The sequence below is a fragment of the Poecilia mexicana genome, unplaced genomic scaffold (assembly GCF_051168715.1).
Source record: "Poecilia mexicana isolate PSO_F unplaced genomic scaffold, ASM5116871v1 scaffold_7, whole genome shotgun sequence".
NCBI lineage: Eukaryota > Metazoa > Chordata > Actinopteri > Cyprinodontiformes > Poeciliidae > Poecilia > Poecilia mexicana.
In genome coordinates, this window is record NW_028263376.1 from 1100415 (window position 1) to 1107385 (window position 6971).

Consider the following 6971-nt stretch of genomic DNA (forward strand, 5'->3'; position numbering starts at 1 on the left):
CAAAAATAGAACACAGATTGAAAGTTTTGGACCCGTTTTATTTTTTGGTTTCATTGCACTGAAGATTTTTCAACATGAAGCTAAACAGTGAGTGCAGTACCTTGTATGTACTAGAAATGAACAAACATGACATATTGGGTTATTAATAGTAACCATAAGTTATTTTACACAGCTTGGTTTATTAAATAATGATTGTGTTCACTTACGGATGCCTTCAACTGGAAATCTGCAATCTGAAGTGTCAGTGAAATAGTTTAACCAGTCAGTCCTCAGGTCGGTCTGCCCTGCATGTTTCAGGTGTTTCCTTCTGTCACCTGGCCTCAATAAATATCTGATTAATGGACGAGCTAATGCTATCGTTTGTATCAGTTGCTCTGGAACAAACACTTTAAAATGTAAAATGTTAATGTCCTGTATAACTTAGTGATACAGACAAATGTTTTCTTCTCATTGTGTTATTTTCACTCTGTGTCTGAAGTTCTTCACATTTCTGGATGTTCTGTGTTTCAGTTACATTGAAGTTAGCAGGTTTTTAATCAGGGCCACAACACCCTGTGTGTGTTGGGTTTAAGAAAAGAGGCTGCTCTGTTTGAGCACCAGCATTCATTTTTCCTCTGATGTTTGTGTGAACTCTTCTCTGTGGAGGTCGGCCATCTCTCTGGTTCTTCCTGAAGGAGACCCATCAGGAGTTCTGGTGCTGCTCACAGTGCAGACGGTTCAGACGGTCAGCCGTGGTCCCTCTCTCAGACAGAATCTCCACAGTCATTCTGTTCCTTCACCCTTGAATAAACCTAATATGTTCTGGTTGTTATTCCTGATTGGTTTGTTATTTGAAACGGTGTTTAATATCAAAATAAGATTAATTTATTTCCTTAACAGTTCCCTCTCCTGTTCCCTCAGAAGGGCAGAGTTTAGGACTGACTAATTACATTTACTCAAATATAGTTGAGTAACTTTTTGAAACTCAAATGAACTTTTAGGAATACTTTTACTATGCTGAACTTTTTACTTTTACTCAAGTCATTTTATTATGAAGCATCACTATTGAAAAAAATAATTTCATTTTGTCTAAAATTTCCACTGAACTTTATATTTTGGGCCCTCTGTGTAATTTTGTTTTAGATATGAAATCATTGATAACTTGATCAGTTACTCAGTACTGATACACTTTTTACCAAATGCTTCTTTACTCTTGTTTAATTTCTTATTCAGCTACTTTTTACTTTGAGTAAAAACATATTTGAAGTGCTGCTGTTATTCCGGGAGTACAAATTGTGGGCCCTCTGTCCACCTCTAAGGAACAGTAAGCAAATGTTGAGGCACATGTTGACCAAAGAGGGAAACTAAGGTGGGCAAGTTATACATCCACAAAGAACTACTTAAATTAATAGTCATATTTACTTTATATACATGTATGCATGTGGCCCACACTTGGCACAGTTCAAGAATGAACCGAGAGGCAAAGATTGTAGCACAAGTTCAACTTTTATCCATTCTTCATTCTGAACCTTCACTAAAGGTCAGATTACCTGTATTCAGGTTGTCTGTTTACAAAAGTAAAATAACAGCAATGACTCTAAACCTCTCCTGCCTTTTTACTGTCGTTTAATCAACCTGTTGCCATGGCAACCACCTGCGCCCCACAAACCCAGCAGAGATTAGCTAAAAACACAACGGATTCAGTCTGTTAAGATTTTAGGTTTTCAGGCTTCATATTTATTTCTCGGTTAACAAGCCTCTCCTCTCATGAACACAGCGGTGGCTGATTAGCCAATTTAAACTTATGCTCTGCTCATCAGGGTCTTTGAGTCCCTTTTTACTTTTGTAATGGTACCGAAATGCACAGAAAGGCGCAACACCTTGTTTAAACAATAATTACTGAGATTATTAATTTTGTTGGGCCATTAATTTGAACACGTTTTGTTGATTTTATCCTTAATAAGATGTATTGGACGTGCTGGTCTCAACATCCTGGCGGCGTTCAGTTTGTCACCTAGTGCCGAGATCAACTCAAAACCTTCCGCGATCGTAATTGAGCACCTACTGATTAAATATGACTGTAGTTGGACAACAAACATCAACATTAGCTTACCGTGCAACGTCTGGGCAACCGGAGGATCCTGGACGGACAGCAGCGGTGCATGTCTGAAAGATGGCCTCCGAAGCAGATCTAAAAGGCTTGGCACTCTCACTCTCTCAGCTCGATGCTCCATAGAGCTGCCTCTGTATATTGTACTTCACTTAGGATGTACAGTAAAGTCTGCTCCTTATAGTTGGACCACAGCTGGTAGCTACGAAGGTGTCCCCAACCTTCAATCGTAAGCCAATTTCAGCGGCCGCTTCGTCCAAACTATAAAAATCCCCGACTATAAAACCCCCCGACGGTGAAGCTCTGAGTCCAGGAGAGCCGCCAGCTGAAACGCGTTCTGTCTGAGCGGCCACACCAAAAATAAAGTCAGGAGTAATAACACTATTTTCTAATGAAGTTAATGAGCTTCAGCTTATTGATAACCCGGTAGTAGGTCGCCATCTTTCTTGAAGCAAAGTACAGGTGACGCTAACCAACCAATTGAGGAAGGTGTAGCCTGATGACGTGCCTCTCCTTATTTGCATTTATTTTTTGCTAAGTTTTGCGGGGAAATAGAATGTGATAAATAAGGAAATACTAAATGAATAAGGGAAATTGGAAAATGGGAAAATAAAAAATGTTTCAAACAAATGTTAAATGAAAAATAGATTAAAGAAAATGGGTAAATAAGAAAAGGGATATATGAGAAATGGATTAATGAAACTGGGAAATAGAAAATCGGGTTAATGGAAAAAGGAAATTGAAAAATGGTTAAATTAAAAAATAGATTAATGAAAAATGGGTAAATAGATAAAGGGATAAATGAAAAATGGACAAATGAAAAATAGATAAATGAAAAATAGATAAAAGAGAAATTGAGAAATAGATAATCTGAAAAATAAAAAAATTGGCTTAATGAAAAAGGGAAATTGAAAAGTGGTTAAATGAAAAATAGATTAATGAAAAATGGGTAAATGGATAAAGGGATAAATGACAAATAGATAAATGAAAAACAGAAATTGGGAAATTGATAATATGAAAAATAAATAAATTAAAAATTGGTTTAATGAAAAAGCTAAATTATTTATTGAACAAATTTTTTATTTATTTCACTCATTGTCTTCATTTTTTGATTTATTTTACTCATTTTTTATTTATTTCACCCATTTATTTATTTATTTAATTTTGGCTGAAATGGCTCTCCATAGTGATGTTGTTTCGCATGTTATGTGTTTTTGTGTTTGTGACATTCTGTGTGTTCGGGGCGGGGGGGTGGGGGGGGTCTTGTGTGGCGGATACAATGTATATATTTCACACCAGAATGTATGCTTTTATTGTGAAAGGGGAGAAGGTGAGGTGTGAAGACACCAACGGTTGTTATTCATTCCATTTTTTTGTCTTTGTTGGAAGACATTGAGAATAAAACAAGACTCAAATCACTTTTTCGTCTTTTTCTGCTGACTTCCACAAATTCATCCTGATTTAGACAAAAACTTGTTTTTAATAACTTTTTCCAAGAATAAAATTAAACAAAACAAAACAGGCATTGTGCAATTTGTACTGCTATCAATAATACTATCTTTAACAGACTGAAAACATATGAAGGCTCTGAAGAGGCTAAATAATGCAAAAAGTCAAAATAAAACCTCTCAACATTGCCAAAAAATTCAAGTATAAAACTTTACATTCAAAGGCAAAAACAGGATCCATTACAATAAACAATCCTGAGTTACTGAATGAAAACTCCCTGATAGCATGGCGGCTAGCTTATTACTGCTAGCTCTGAGTGGCTGTATCTGACTGACTGGAATAATTATGCAGAACAGGGAGGAAATCGATTATTTTTTCAAAGATTATCTGTGTCATGTTAGGACAGCGAAAGTTTTAATATGTATGTAAAATTTATTTTTTTAAGTTAGATGCTCCAGCTTTAAGCAGAGGTTCGGTGTGAGAGTCACTACCAGGTGGAGCAGAAGCGGCGCTCCGTCTGAAATATTACTACTGTAGCGCGGGTTATTTGTTTATCTTTCTGACCACCATGCTAATCCGGGTGAGTGTTTGTAGCTGTGCGCTGCTTTACCTGCTGTCTGATCTCTCCATGTGTCTTTTTTTTTCACTGGATGTAGCCAAACTCAGTCAAGTATGGCATTGATTTTATGCCATATTAGATTCGTCTTGTTGATGCATTTTGACGTGCTTTACCCCCAACCCCAAGGTAATTTTCCGCCGCAAAACAGAAACTTACCCAGATAGCACAGAATCATTGAAACAACATTGAATCAATGTCAGCCAGAAACATTGAATCAACGTTGAACGCTGACATTGAAACAACATCGAAAGTGGTCGGTGACTTGTATGTTGAATCAACGTTAGGGTTTCAACCATTACTGACATTATATCAATGTTGATTCAACCATCATCTGTATGTCAACTTACATGCCTATTTGTGTTGATATTACATTGAATCAGTTAGGAATCCACGTTGATTCAACCATTATCTGAACGTGGATCTGCATGCAGATTTGTGTTGATTCTACATTGAATCAATGTTGATTCAACACTCATTTGACTGTGGATCTGCATGCATATTTGTGTTGATTCTACATTGAATCAGTTAGGAATCAATGTTGATTCAACCTTCATCTGAACGTGGATCTGCATGCATATTTGTGTTGATTCTACATTGAATAAGTTAGGAATCAATGGTGATTCAACCATCATCAGAACGTGGATCTGCATGCAGATTTGTGTTGATTCTACATTGAATCAATGTTGATTCAACACTCATTTGACTGTGGATGTACATGCAGATTTGGGTTGTTTTTATATTGAATGAAAGCTAAGGATTTATGTACATTTTAGGTCTGATAGGTCTACATCATAACATGCCACTAAAAGTTTCTTCACTGGTGTTAAACACTATATTATTGGCAGATGATGGGTAAACTGTGTACAAAAGTTTAAAAATGACAACATGGGTTTGATTTAACATTTTATTTAAGAAAAGAGGGACAGATCTTTAAACATATTTGATTCCTTTTTTACTGTCAAAACAACAGTCTGTTGTCCACAGAAGAACAGAGTCCATGAGGTTAAGCTTTGTACTGTATGAAGTAGGGAAACAGTACAAGTTGTGGTAACCCCAGTTTGACTCTGGTTGGCGTCACTTTGATTCCTTGCGATGTCTTCCTCTCATTCTGGCGCATAATGAAGCCACTTCTTGACAGTTTTGCTGCAGTCCTCAAGAGTCAGCTTTCGGTCAAACTGCAGAGCAACAGCTGAAAAAAATAAAAGTGAGGAGGGTGCCGGTTAGAAATATGATAAACATTTGAAAAGTTCTGAAACACAGTGAAAGATTAAACAGTGTACTGGTTACAGGTCTGAGAACAAATACAAACCATATAGTTCCCCATGTACACTCACTGTTAAATTAATATCTTAATCTTTCATTAATATTTATCTTAATGTTTACATATACAACTACATTTACCCATTAAGCTGCAGTATAGTGTAGGATTTATGATATTGATATTAAATCAATATTTAAAATAAAGGGCTGTTTATCAGAAACCTAACAATAAAACTCAGGGAGGATCAGGTTTATTTAACACACCAGAGACAAATAAATATAACAAAAGGTGATTTATAGTGTAGTGGGAAAAATTATAATTTATACAGAATAAACTTCCATCAAATAGCTGGTTCAATCTTCCATCAACTACAAATATTTCCAAATAAGTTGATTAAATTCCTTAAAAAGTGTCTATATGCTAATAAAGATCCCACACAAGTAACAATAGTCCAGTTCAATTTAACCAGTAACCAATCCAAGGATCAACAGACTGAATCAGTCATTAGCAGGTTTAGTTCAGTGTTTCACCTGCCTTACATGTTAAGTGTTTCCCTTCTGCCTCACCTGGATTGAATCTGTGGATGATTAACAACCTTCTGCACTTCTTGATGGCTGCAGACGGTCATGTAATCATCCAACTCAGCTGTTCTGGTACAGAGGCTCATTTAAGCACGTCCCTAAGCATATCATAATAAAAAGTTAAAAACAAGTGATTACTATCAGAACAATTTAAAGCCCACCTGGACCAGCCAGCCTTACACTTTCTTGTCCACCACATGCTCTCCCAGACCAAACAATAGGCCCCGCCCTATTTTAAAAACTCAAATCCCACAAAATCTCACAGGATTTCATACTTAGGCCTGGAGTGGTGGGTAGGATGAAAATAATACAAAAGGAGACATGACCTCAATTATTAAAAATATCCGTTTTGCCTCAAAATAACCAGGATTACTATGGGCACAAAACAATGCCCTTATTTTTCAATAAACACATTTAAGATCAAAGATGAGAAGGTGATGAGGGCTGCAACAAACTGCCCAGATTGCACACAATGGTAAATCAACATTGAATTATAGTCAGAAGGGTTGATTTTTGGTTGAGGTCAACAACTGACGGTTGATCAACCATCAAACAACCATCCACCTCCAGCCAAGTAACCAATGTTGAAACTGTGTCATTGAATCAATGTTGTTTTGTGGTTGAAATCTAATGAATGAAATGCTAATGTCTGATCAACGACTGATCAATGTTGAATCAATGTTGAATCAATGTCTGTTTTGATGTCTGCAAAACGGCTGTTTTGCCACACCCCTCCCCTCCTCTCCTCCTCATCAGAGCTCTGGGTCAGAGCATTTTATTAGTGAGTGGGGGGTATTACATTCTAAATTAACCTCTGTAAAGGATAGTGGGTGAAGATTCATTTCTGTACATTTTCTTTCTTTTTCATAACAAAGTCCTACTGACCATTTGAGTGTGATATATTGACACAAAAACATCTACAACTTACTACAAGGAGTGGAGCGGTCCACCCCCACCATTTACATGAGTGGG

The 6971-nt window shown here is 36.7% G+C and overlaps 1 long non-coding RNA gene across 1 annotated transcript; it reads right to left on the minus strand.

Annotated features, from left to right (window-relative positions):
* Positions 1-5047: 5047 nt before the first annotated feature.
* LOC148158214 (uncharacterized) lies at positions 5048-6347 on the minus strand. The gene is made up of 2 exons (XR_015763857.1): positions 5985-6347; positions 5048-5346 (listed from the first exon to the last, which is right to left on the minus strand). It is a non-coding gene; the product is annotated as an uncharacterized LOC148158214 (long non-coding RNA).
* Between the last annotated feature and the right edge of the window lie 624 nt (positions 6348-6971).